General features: G+C 43.6%; 1 long non-coding RNA gene across 7 annotated transcripts; it reads left to right on the top strand.

Annotated features, from left to right (window-relative positions):
* The first annotated feature begins 328 nt into the window (after positions 1-328).
* Positions 329-9,649, top strand: LOC127342635 (uncharacterized). 7 transcript variants are annotated; one of them, XR_011755573.1, is made up of 9 exons: positions 344-2,832; positions 3,688-3,907; positions 4,090-4,350; positions 4,478-4,642; positions 4,765-4,925; positions 5,563-5,634; positions 7,053-7,274; positions 8,313-8,362; positions 8,601-9,649. It is a non-coding gene; the product is annotated as an uncharacterized lncRNA (long non-coding RNA). The 7 variants fall into 7 exon arrangements; XR_011755572.1 differs by having other exon boundaries at positions 338-2,832; positions 4,765-5,634; XR_011755571.1 differs by having other exon boundaries at positions 329-1,108; positions 2,744-2,832; positions 4,765-5,634; positions 7,053-9,647.
* Positions 9,650-12,799: the final 3,150 nt, after the last annotated feature.

Here is a 12,799-nt window from a genome sequence, read left to right as displayed (position 1 = left end):
ACTGAGGACTCGATCGTGTTTCTGCACTTTTCTTCAGGGTCCTGGTTGTAATAATTTAGGCATGCTTTACTTTTCCTTTTTCTTAAGGGGCCTGTTTGTAAAATGTACCGACCGCTTTGACTAATGAAGCTTCTTGACCCTTTGGGGTCTCTCCTGTTCAAAAAAAAAAAAAAGCTTTCATCAGTGCGTTGGAGATTATCCTTGCTCTATTGTAATATAATATTCTGATTCGTTACAGAATTGTGACGTTTAACAGATGTATGAACTTGGGCCTCACAGCGATTAGAGCACGTGGGCCGTTGGATCTTCTTTGGTGGTTGATCCCGTCCGTTCATTTTTTACAGCAGCCGTATAAAATGGGCACCCCACAGCGGAAAAAACCCTAGCCGCCGCCCACCAATCGCCTTGTGTCTCTTCTCCTCTCCAATCCCCACGCCTCCTCCTCCTCCAATCCCGATTCCGCCTCAATCCGCTCCATCTCCTCGTAGAACCCTAGAGCAGGCGCGGCGGGATGGCCAAGAAGTCCGCCGCCGCGACCTCGGCCGCCGGAGACGCGAAGGCAGATGGGGAGGCAGAAGAGCGGCGGTGCCCGCACCAGCGCGGCGAGCCGGCAGCGCCGCGGGCGGTGCTCCCCTCCTCCGGCGCCGTAACGCACTTGCAGGGGCGCGACATCTCGTGGTCGTGGCGCCCATCTCCTGGTCGAGATGTACCTGCTGTACACGCTGGAGACGGCTGATCCGATGGCTGAGCTTCAGTACGTGAACGCCTCGGTGCTCCGTCTGCTCGCCTGTTCGCATCCTCCAAGCTAGCTGCCAGTCCCCAATCCTCACGGAACTCTCCCCTGCGTTTTCCCTCTTTTCGATCTGTGTTGTGACTTGTGATTGCTCTTGGATTGGATCCGTGCTCAGGAGCTGGGAGGCTCTCTAGCAGTATTGCAGGAGCAGCTCAGGAGGTTGCTGTTTCTTTGCATCACGAGCATGAGTTGTATACCCACTCAGAGGAGAAGCTCAGAGAGTCCTGGAGAACTCCGGCTACCAGTTTCTATGGGTCGTACAAGTCTGAGCTTCAAACAAATAATTTGGCGGGCCAAGCTAGCAAAGTTACTTAGGTAGGCATTAGTCAATATACTAGGTACCTTTTGTGTCATATTGGTTCAGAACATCCATATATCTGTCAACAAAATTAAACCATATATGGATTCAATTTGACCATCTGGCATGGAGTTGCATACTAGATAATCAGCTATTTATATCGAATATGTTTCTGAAATCTTCAATGCCATCTCCATACTTGTACTTCTCCAGAATTTGCTATTGACAATTTGAGTTTTGAAATGATGCCGTGAAGTATAGTTTGATGAAAGTAAATTACTTGGGTCTTACAGTGAGTGAAGTGAAGTTGGATGAGAGGAGTTGGTGTGCCATATGCGCCTCTGCCCTGGGGGCTGGGTCGCGGGCTCACTGCCTGCTCTAGGCTGCTGGTGCAGTATTGCTGAACCTCCATGTTGCTTCCCTAAACTAAGCCACAGTTGCTGCCTGCTGGGACCCTGATACAACGAAGAGTCAGGGTGCCAAAGGGAATGGACGTCTGCAGTGATGCCGGGTGGTAGGCTTACACTTAGAAATTTTTAGTTTTGCCCTGAAGCTGGCTGGGCCACGGCTCAATTTGGCCCTCAGTAGCTCCGCCGGTGCTCCCAGACAACGTCGGTGATGTCTTCAAACGGGAGCTTGACTATCGCATCCATGTTGCACCTGTACAGGTGTTTAAACCCCCATCTAAGCCCCTTCCCTCATTCATCTCTATCTTTTTCAATTGTGGCCCCATTGTCATCTTTGGTCTCTCTACAGGTTTTCAATAATTTAGTCTCTCTACAGGTTTTCAAGAATTTATCCGTTTGTGTTTCTGTCATATTACTTGCAATAAATTGACACTGGGACAAGATTTCGTAATTCGTTTGGTTGCTTGGGCAAGCCTTATTTTCAAGGATTGTATTTTGTCAGTTTTTACTATTTGTTTCCTATGTCTTATTGCTTTATGCATTTGAATTATTTCATAACTTATGCTTCTCCTGTGCCAACATCATGCAATCAAGTGTTTAGTTAGCTTGGTGAATAAGTGCTTCTATTTTGTTTGTTCACTGTCTCTATGTTTTAGAATTTGTGGAGGAAGTACTAGGGAAGGTTGGAGCTCTGCTTCTTGATTGCCAAAATATGCGAGGGTCCTAATTCTTAGTTCTCATGATGTCCTGAATTTGGGTGTTCAAAAGATTAAATGATTATGTGTAGAACTTTATCTTGATCCAATATAGGAGATACCTTCCACATGCATTTTTGCCTGGGTAAATAGTGTGATATTTAAAATGTGTGTTGCCTGATGTTTACAAATGAGAAGCGTAATTAGTTTTTTTAGTTACACTAGCAAGCTTTGTTGAAAGCTTGATGGTTCATTTTGCTTCATGTATGCTAGATCTCTGTCATGCGTGGATAGAAATCATCAACAGTTGATGCCTGACTCGGAGGAGTCGTTTTCATTGTCCTATTGATTAAGTCATGCTTATTACTACTTTGGGTTTTTATTTTTCATCCCTGATGAAAAATAACAAATCTTAAATATCACATGTAACTGGGCGGAGCAGTGACACTATTGCAGCTGCTCCCTGGTACACAAATTGGTTCTTTGTTGTCCAAGGGTATTACTGTTCTGATTTTGTGTAATGGTTTTTTTTTTCCATCTGGTCTGCAAGGACGTGGGGCTCAGTGGTCAGCATGGACATCGCCGTCATCGGTTATCCTTGTCTTCAGACCTGAAGTTTGGCTCAGATTTCGAAACAAGGTAAGTTATGTTGCTTTTCTCCTCAGTTCTTGCAAAGTTATGTGCTTTTGTTCCTAGAATAATATGTAGAGAATAAATACGGAAAGTATTTATGTCAACTTTCTTTTAAGAGTTTGAGTTATTTTATAGGTACTGGAGAACCTTAACTTAAAATCTACAATAGATTCTTCAGGTTTCTAAGGAGAACACTTAACACACATGAACAAATTGAAAGAGGAGAGGGTTATAAGAAATGTTCATAAATGTACTGAAGGACTAAACATGTGGGGTACTTTAAAAAATCAGGATCTACAAACAGAAAGGCAGCATATAGGATCTTATTTCAAGTCTGGTATACCATGAAAGCTTGGGGGCTGGGTAATAGACTCTGTGTCTTAATGGTGTAAAACATATTTAGCCATTTCTAAATACAAAAATAGATCACTGTCTCGAGGTAAGTGTATAATTAAATATTTCTTTTGTATGACGTGTAGCTGATTGTGCAGAAGAACAGGGCTTGTGAAAACATTCAAATATTTGATGCATCATCTTATATCAACCATTTGTCGAGGGAGAAATGTTGATATAACTGTATATAATGAATAGGAATGAGACCTGTAGTAGAAGATTATGCCCCAGCAATCAACTAATCTGCCCTGTTAGTCGACTTATTATGATCTCAAATTTTGAATTTTGACCCGACACATACCTAAAATATCTTTGTACAACCTACTGGAGTTCATGTTTTTATTTATTGCAATGGGGAGCATAGTTCACTTATTCACGGGGCCTGATCCTTAGAACTTCTGTATTGGTAAGAACGTTTCATATTATCTTCTTTTATTATTTCTGAGTTCAGATATATGCTTTTGGCAGACCAAAACAATTCATATACATTGGAAACTTATGAAGATAAATCATGGCAAGTATAAGCTATATATACAGAACATCCATTGAATAACAATTCCATGCTTGCGAACAGGTGGAATGTACAACACCTCAAAGTGAGCTTCTTCTCTTCTTAATTAATCCAGATCCAGGTGCAAATCGTTGATGAGTGCCCAGATTTCAATGAGTGCTCAGATTTTTGCTTATGGTAGGTACTGTCTTTGCTTTTGAATATTGTTGCAGATGAAGTATTAAATTCAATGTAGCATTATCAATTAGGTATTGTTAGTATCTATAGCAGTAGCTGGTGAGAACTAAATCTACGAGAGAGAGCAAGTACTGTTTACTCTACAAACGTCTTTTAATCAGTGAGTTATATCTTTTTGATAGATATATATACACATGATGGACAACCAAGCGCACCTCAGCGACCGTCGGCAGCATCCCTTGCTACCGCCACCGGAGGGATGGAGATGAAGGTGACCTGCCGAGGTACGACGCCGATTCGTGCACAGATCTCGATGGGTTGTGCTGGACTGCTTCCCTCCTCTGCCTCTTTGGCGTCACCGATGACGCCGACCACCGACGCAGGGGCCTGCCCTCCTCTGCCTCTTCTTTGAAGGGGACCTGCAGGTTCCTCCTCCTCCTAAGGTAAGTAGAGGAATTTTTCAGCTCCTGCAATTTTCTTGTGGCTTTTGGGATGATTCAATAGCTTGGCCAGCAATGGCAGCAATAGGAATTTTCAGCGGTGTAATACAGCTAGAATCATTTTCGCTAGGTTCTTTATTGAAGATGAGGTGACTCTCATAAGCATTGTGGCTCGGTTCCTTGGATTATAGTCATCGAGAGGTGTGATGGGCAGAACACTTCATCTGGCAATCCGTTTGCCCGGTGTCGGCGAGGAAATATGGGTTGGGTGCCGCAAGATATGATGCTGAATGTGGTGAGCTTCTGATGGGTTGCGCTTCTCAGTTACGGATGTCCAATTCGCCATGTTTTCTCGACTTCCCACTTTATGATTTTCTTGACAGTTTATTGTGTGACCTTGCCGTGTTCTTGCTGCAGGTGTTGCTCTGTCCGTTGGTTGCATATACAACATGCATGTTCAAGTGTTGGTGTATTACCTCAAGAGATGGTATGTGGATGGTTTCCTCGTTTTCAATGGTTAGATGGCTTGAAAGAAGAGACCTAGAGCGACATCAGTGACCACATTAAACCTTGCTCTGGTATATAACTATTGGCACTATGTTTATTTTCCTTTGAAAAGTTCCTCGGTGTAAGATATTTGATATTGGTGCAACTTCAAGTGCATCTGATGCTTTAATTTGGTCTTATGTACATAACCTGCTATGGAATGGCTAAAGAAAAACATTTCACATCTTGAATGAATTACTGTAGGTGATGGAATAGGAGATAGACTAGGAAGGAAATGATCAATTATTAACACATCTCTTATTTGATGTATGGTTTTGATTTCTGCATACAGAGTAATTTGAGTGTATTTCCAGTATTTCAAGTTTTAACACTGAACAATCCATAGTAATTGTTGGCATTGTTTCTGTATTCAGGTGGTTTGATTATTTACTCAATAGCGTTTTTACAAAATTCTCCTCTTTTGTCTACTTCACTTTTTGACTAAATAGATGGAGGTTTAAGACAGCTACTGTATGTACAGGTCAAGTTGTGACTGTTTTATTTTTCTTTATTATGGTTTTGGATTTGTACAGCTGTATGTACAAGTCAACACATCTATCATTGGTTATTGGACTAACTTTTGTTGATTTTTACTTTTCATCTTATTCCTAGGGTTAATTTCTAGACTAATTTTTACGATTTGAAGTCAACTTTCTAAAATCTGTATAGATTCACAGAAGACATGCAAGGAAACAATGCCGAAGAGAGAAGCCATTGATTCATACCATGTTCTGTTTGAGGGTATGCTTCTGCTCTTCAATTCTATGTTCTGAAGGTTGAGGCCTCAACAATGCTTGGTGCAGGATGATTCATAGAGCGTTTTCCCCCACTTTCATAAATATAGCAGAGCAACCTAATAATGGAACTGAACTATAAAACATGTTGGGATTGACAATATAGTACGTAGAGGTGTTTTGTTCGTATAGCTTTTCTTATGTGATTATAGTATAAAAGGTAGCACTTCAAGTTGCGGTTTGCTTCAGGCATGTCGCTTCTACTGGCATATGGATATAGGCAAATTTCTGTTTGCTTCTGAATCACGGGCTATTCAGAAAAATTAGTCAATATATTTTCCAGTAGGCTGGTTTTTTTTACTGATAATGAGGCATTTTTACTGTTCGTACAGCTTTTCTTATGTGATTATAGTATAAAAGGTAGCACTTCAAGTTGCGGTTTGCTTCAGGCATGTCGCTTCTACTGGCATATGGATATAGGCAAATTTCTTTTTGCTTCTGAATCACGGGCTATTCAGAAAAATTAGTCAATATATTTTCCAGTAGGCTGGTTTTTTTTACTGATAACGATCTTTTTAAAGGTACTGATAATTGATTTCTTCTTTATTAGCATTTGCATCTAACTGGTTTTTATATGAGACTGCACCCAAAATCTGATACGTCTTTGAATAGTTCCCTTTTAGCAAAAGAACTTCCTTAGATTTATGCTTTCAATTCGTAAACCTTATATATTTTTATTACTTATGCATGTCGTGCTCTGCCATAACTTCATTGGGTCTATTCTAAGACTAGATCTTATTTGCTTGCTAAAGCTGTAAGAATGTGCTATCCTATGCAATATCATCTTATGATAAAGTAGGATTCTCTGAATTTAACCCACAGATCTTCCAATACAATATGTGATTGAATTAGTTAGGTCATAGTTATCACTGGTAATTGCCTTCTTCAGTTGTGTTGAATCAGTTTCAGCATGGAGGGCATCAGCAACTCGCTCTAATTTACCCACGCCTGCAGCCAGTGCAGTAACTTGGTCATCTCTGATTATGAATCCGAAACCACCAGATTTGTAGTTGCTATGTAAATAGTTGTTAGTACGTCTTCACTACGTCTCTATTTCATTGGTTTCTGTAAATGGTTCCATATATATTGGATTCTCAGGTAGTCAGGTAGAACCCCAAGATGGTTCTAACAGCTTCTCTATGATAGTGTATTACTACTTGTGTTTTGTTTGCATTCCAGTTTAAATAGTAGCACATATTTTCCTTTGATGGAAGAAATTAGCACATATATATGTCAGCTTAAATTGTACTTTCATTATTTAATTATGTTACCGCATACTTCTTTGTAGGTCAGATTGATAATTATTCCTAAAAAACATGTTACATATTTATTCATGGTTGCTCATGGATATTTTACTTTTTTTAGGGGCCCATGGATATTTTACTTAATTGCATAGAGCAAATGCACTATTACTGTCTTGGTTTTCCACCTATGCCACCGTCATATATGCATTGAGTTCTGGACCCTATATAGAAAAAATGATCTTTCGTTACTTCATGATCACGCATTCTTTCCCATGGATCATAAATAGCCTGGGGTCTTCTACTTTGTTGACGCATCAAGTCCCTTGTTGCATCTCTACTATGTGTAAGTGTCCTCTTGTCTATCTTCCTCTTAGGAAGTGTTCCTGTCTTACGTTTTGTTGCTTGGTTCAATGGTAGCAATTTTAGTGTTTTTTCCTGTGATTTAAAATTTCTAGCTGTACTGAAGTTAGTACAAAAAATTGAAACCATTTTAAATTATATATGAATTGCAATTAAAGTGAAGTTAGACCCCCTGGTGAGAAAAGGAAGGGCATTACACTGAGTTGTTCTCTGTTAGGTTATTTTTGAATCCAAGTTCACATTCTCAAACAATCAGTGCTACTTCAGAATTACATGGATACTTTATTTATTTTTATCATAGTTGTACTGTTTAACTTAATTGTATTGCTTTTACTAATTTGTACAAACAACTTGGCTTATTCAGAAGTAAATCTAGACTAACGCACATATATTTCCCTCTGTATTTTGTATGCGCGTAGATTGTATGTCAACAATGCCATGTACACCAACAGAAACATCTACTAGGTACTTTTTTGAGTCATGTATCTATTACTTTAGTCCTAAAAAGCGCAGACTTAATTGTTTTCCCGAAGGACAGTTTCTTTTATTCAGTTTTGATATTTTGGATTTACCGCGACGAGTATTTCATGAGCTGCTGGCATTTCTACCTAACTAATTAGACTGCATAATTATATGAGTTATGGATTAGTGCCATAAGTATTTTTTATTTCTTTCTTTTGGTACCAAATTCGTGGTTTATCTGCCAATTTTCCATTTAATAATCAGTTGCTGACACTTGAGCTTACTTGCTTTCATACGGCTAGCTAATGTGCCTTTTATATTTCTTCACTTGTGTCATGGGATTGGCATGCTTTCCTTTTCTAGATGTACACATGATTGGCGCATTGAGGAGACTTGGGATCTTACAAGAATGGTCTATAATAATATTTGCTAATATTTTTTCTTATTTGTGTTCTAAAGTGGAACAGATAGGATATTTTTTGTATGGTATTTTTGTTCTTCACTTCTACCACCTCATGCCTTAGATGAAAAGTCACTTTCCCTTGGTGTTGGACTACAGATCTGATCAAAGAAAAGAGGAAGGCAGTTGCTATACAGTAAATTGCACTGGTTAGTTCTTATTCTTTAATGTTATCTTCAGTCCTTCAAAGCCACTACGTGATATTGTTAATGGAATAGGGCTCTTTGCTGTTTATCAAGTTCCACCCATAGTTGCAGAAAAAACTGTTGACCGATACAAACTAAGTCGATTATGCACTTTCATTGTATCTTACTGCATTGGAATGCTTTGGGCTTTGTTTCTCATTTGATCGGTATCAACACATGTTCTACCGCTTGCTATCTACAGGAAGGTTTACCCGCCGAGTAATAAAGCAAGTGGTTGTTGTGTATAGACTAGCTCTGTAGTAACAAATTTTCAATGTACGGCTTTCCAGTTCTAGAATTTAGGTTATTTCTTGTGTACCATGTAACACCATCCCTACAATATGTGTTTTCACACTGCCAGTTGTGTTTAGTAGACCCTATGTATGCAAGAGCAAATGTGCTTTGCTTTAAAATCAACTGACACTGCTATATGTAACATATTTCCTTACATTATATACATATACAAATTTGTTATATATTTACCATTGATTTGTATAAACGTTTAACATATCATTTTACAAGCTGTTTACCAGTGTGGAAGGTGGCGGCGCGTAGAGTGCCGCGCCCCAAAATTGGTGTTGATATCCAAATAGGATAATTATGAGGGTGTGAACCGGTTCATTATAGGGCTATATAATTTTGGATGGGTTACCTCATGATCATGCATCCGTTATCCATCCAGATTTTATAGTTACAATTTTTATTTTGGCGCATGTTCAGTCTTTGTAATAGTTATGTAAATTACGCGAAAGTTCCCAGGACTGATGTGCTTTCCGCCCTGTTTGGGTGGTCGTCAGCATGTCCGTGCACTTCTTTTGTGTGTCGGTGCCTGGTGCGTGTTTGGTGTATGTTGCTGGTAGTCACCGATTTCTATGGTGGTGACGTATGCTATTGGCATGTTATGCCATGATTTTAAGGCATTCAGCTATAATTGCTAAATTTGATGAAAATATTTCAAGATTTTTGTACCTACCACCTAACCTTGATATTGTTTATTTTTCCAACAGTCTGCCAGTTTCTATTCTATGTATTTGAAGGCGATTCAATATTTTGATTATAAGACATTCAACTATAATTTCTAAACCTGATGAAGTTAATGTGCCCTAATGAAACTAATGTGCTGTGTAGTAATGATTGTACTACATACTATCTTTTAGTTCCAAGCAGCCAATTATATCTTAAATATCTAATGTATGTGCTCTGCTTGGACATTTTGTCATTTTTATGCAGGCCACACACAATGGTATTTTTTCGTGAAAACTCACTGTCGTTGCCTAATCGACGGTACCTCGGAGGAGGGATCCTCACGAGGGGGAGAAGAAGTAGGGGCCATAGGGCGGAGTGCACACGGGACGGTGGTACGCGAGTTACCCAGCTTCGGAACACCTGCACGATGACAGGGCCTACTGCTGCTTGTCTGGAATTATCTGGGCGCTTTCGCGTTGTTACAATGAGTTGTGGTTGTGCCTCTAGGGCTCCCGTGATCCGGCTTATAAAGGCGCACGGATCTAGGGTTTACATGGAGAGTCCTAGCCGGATTACAGATAGCCTAGCTACGGTACAATATCTTGCCGTGCACGTCACGGATCCGCCTTCCATACACGTCGTGCGGATCCGGTTCCTCATGGGCCTCCACTGGATCCGGTCACTCCTAGGTCGGTACGGATCCGGCCTGCCGATCTGGTGGACTTCTTCTGCATGATCAACGGCTCAAGCGGAGCCGCCCGATGGGCCACATGCCTCATCACCGTCTGTGGGCCACCGGGCTTGCCGGATCTAGGCATCGTCGATGGTACACCCATGAAGTATACCCACAACAGTAGCCCCCAGAGTTCTCCGAGTTTCGCCTGCAGTTTCCGCCATGCTTGTTCCTTAGATTTCCGGCATCATCGGCAACGCGGAGAAACTTGAAGAGCTCAAACTGCATTTTCTTCTTTTTCCAACTTATAGCCGGAAAATGCTCTCATCCTGCGGGACTTCATCCATCGACGTTCCAAAGAACATTTCCGGGTTACTCCCTGCTCGCGAACAAGAGCCAACTTATCTTCACGCATTTACCCGGAATCTTAAAAGACTCAAACGGTTCCGCCAATTCTGGCGCCATTTTCGCGCGATCCGCGCGGTAACTTATCTCTAGCCATTTTTACCGCTAGGGTTTGGGACACGTGTCACGCATCCAACGGTGCGACGCGTGCGTTCCGACCACGGGATGCGGAACACGAATCTCATCCCCTACGCCTATAAATATCGTACCGTCGACCCCTTCTCACCTCATTCACCCCCTTCTTACCTCTCTTCCGAGCGCCGCGAGAGCCATTCCTCCGCGCGCAGAAACCACCGAAAGTCGCCGGAGCATCGCCGGAGCGAGCCCTCCGCCGCAGTTGTTCTTCGTGTTCTTAACTCCGGCGAACCACCGCGCGGAAAAACTCGCCGCCGGCAACTCCGACCACCGCACGCGCCATTACGGTAAAACCTCGAGCTCAAACTTCGCGCCGTAGTTGGTAGGGATAGACTTGGGGAAGACGAAGTGAGATCCGACTAAGGAAAGTTTCCGCCAACCTTTTCTTCGGATGTCTTCGACGACTCCGCCTCCGAGCTCGGAACCGATCATGGCGACGCCAATTTCCTCCGCCCCTCCTCCCTTTGTCCCCATCAGCCGGACCCTTCAAAGGATTCCGGCAAGGAGGCGAGGGGACCTCCGCGCACCGGAGAAAACCTGCAGGCGGGCCGGTCGGAGCAAAGAAACGTAAGAAGGTCGCCAAGAAGTCAAAAGCTCGAAAGCGCGATTCCGAAGCTAAGGGAAGTGGTGGCCCTGCACCACCACCGAGATGGAATTGAAGAATCTCGAGTCGGAGGGCTTCCTGCAACCGGAAGCTGGAGGACGGTTCCGAGATGAACCAGCTCCGGCTCCAAGGGACGACGAGATGGTGCCGACGAAGGCACCGGTGGAGCGCGGATTTTCATTTCCGCCTTCGGATTTCTTCCGGGAGATTACGAAGACGTATGGACTCCAACCCCACAATATATCTCCGAACGGCGTGCTCGCCATCGGCAACCACGCCGCTCTCTGCGAAGGTCACCTCCGGTAACTCCGCAGCTTCCCCTCTTCCAATATTATTTCTCTCGTTAAGAAGGAGAAGATCCGCCAAACTTCCGAGTGGCGACTTGCGGATCTGTCACCTTCATCATCCGCCGGGCCGCGTCTACCCCCACCGACCGCCACGAATCCGCGAGATACCGGTCCGGGGTTTCTTCTATCTCAAGGACGTCTCCGACCCCGCGAGCAACAAGAAACTACCACCTTTCAAGAACCGTCCCGCCACCGAGCTTCCGTCATGGACGCATTGCCCCCACTTCTCCGACTCGCCACAACCGACCCGCTGTCGGGCGGATCTGCAAGCTCACGGAGGAGGGGCCGACAGGAAAGACCTAACCCTCTCCGGTTCACGAAGCGGATCCACCGTGCAACATAGAGACCGCCCGATGTTCGAATACACGGGCGTGACGATCCGATGCGCGCCACCAAGGATAATCTCTCCGCCGACGCCATCGACAAGAGGATCCGGTCCTCATCAAAATCCCACGTGAACTCCACGTTCACGTATGCAACAAAGACATCCACACGGAGGATCCGGAATCTGCGATGCGTCGTCTTGACTTTGGTTTATCGTTTTTCTTCAAACTTTTGGCTAAGTGTAACTTTGAACTAGCTCGAGGCGCTTGAGGAAAATCAACTCGGAACTCTTCTCCGAGTCCCATCCACCGGCCACGCGGATCCGTAAGCCACATCGAGGCGGAAGCTCCGAAGCTCCACGTCCCGCGAAGAGGAAGAAGCCGGCCCCTTCCAGCCCTTACGCGAAACGCCCCCGCGAAACGCTCGACATCGCGGCTACCCGAAAGCCGAGGCGGAAAAGAAGCGCCTTGCGCCGATTAATACCAAGAACAAAGGGCAGCCTGCCATCCGGCACTTTTTCAAGCCTTCCGGTAAGCGTCTTCTTCCGAGACCCAAGTTACGGTTTAACACTTGCTCTTATATTTGTATGTTTTCACCGAAGTTCGGAAGCTTGACCTCCCAAGGCCCCAAGGGTCACCAAGAAAAAAGCCAAACCATCTCCGGCTTCATTCCCTATCACTCCCGAGGTGGAAGTTCCGCCTAAGGCTTCATCTGCCACAAGCCGGATCCGAAGGACATCATTGATCTTGATGACCTTCCGAAGACCACCGCCCACCATGGCGACTCCGCCCGTAGGACCTCCTCACCCACTCCACCGGATCAACCAAGTTCCGCTTTCGCGGGACCTGCGATGAAGAGCAAGAGCAAAAGGTCAAGCTCCTCCAGGTTACCAATGCGACCCGCGTCGGCCTCGAGCCAACTCCGTCCCTCCAAAAACTTTCCCTCGC

The sequence above is a fragment of the Lolium perenne genome, chromosome 3 (genome assembly GCF_019359855.2).
Source record: "Lolium perenne isolate Kyuss_39 chromosome 3, Kyuss_2.0, whole genome shotgun sequence".
Taxonomy (NCBI): domain Eukaryota; kingdom Viridiplantae; phylum Streptophyta; class Magnoliopsida; order Poales; family Poaceae; genus Lolium; species Lolium perenne.
The sequence above is the reverse complement of the archived record's forward strand: the minus strand, read 5'-3'. Positions and strand labels throughout refer to the sequence as shown.